The sequence below is a fragment of the Brassica oleracea genome, chromosome C3 (genome assembly GCF_000695525.1).
Source record: "Brassica oleracea var. oleracea cultivar TO1000 chromosome C3, BOL, whole genome shotgun sequence".
In the NCBI taxonomy this organism is placed as follows: Eukaryota; Viridiplantae; Streptophyta; class Magnoliopsida; order Brassicales; family Brassicaceae; genus Brassica; species Brassica oleracea.
Genome location: NC_027750.1, coordinates 45806702 through 45806990, shown reverse-complemented (window position 1 = coordinate 45806990; position 289 = coordinate 45806702). Strand labels below are relative to the sequence as shown.

At 46.7% G+C, this 289-nt stretch overlaps 1 pseudogene; it reads right to left on the bottom strand.

Moving 5' to 3' along the window:
- Nucleotides 1–289, bottom strand: part of LOC106330737 — a 4752-nt pseudogene that overhangs the window by 546 nt on the left and 3917 nt on the right.

The following is a 289-nucleotide window of genomic DNA, read 5'->3' as shown; positions in this document are numbered from 1 at the left end:
TTCCCGATCCAACGAATAAGGGGTTTCCTTGAACCCGCTGAATACGATGGCGAGGAAACACTAGTCCACCCCAAAACATACCTAACATGGGCTGGTTTCGCACCTGCTGTCGGCATAACACACACTCGACACAATTACCCCTAGGAAAAACCTTAGGGACAAGACTCCAACCCAAAACTAAATAATATATAGGAGTCTACGACAATATCAACCAATACTCGTAGTCCAGCCTATATGGCATAGGACCCGTAGTATCAACATCACAACCAGGAGATCGGCCTATATGGCC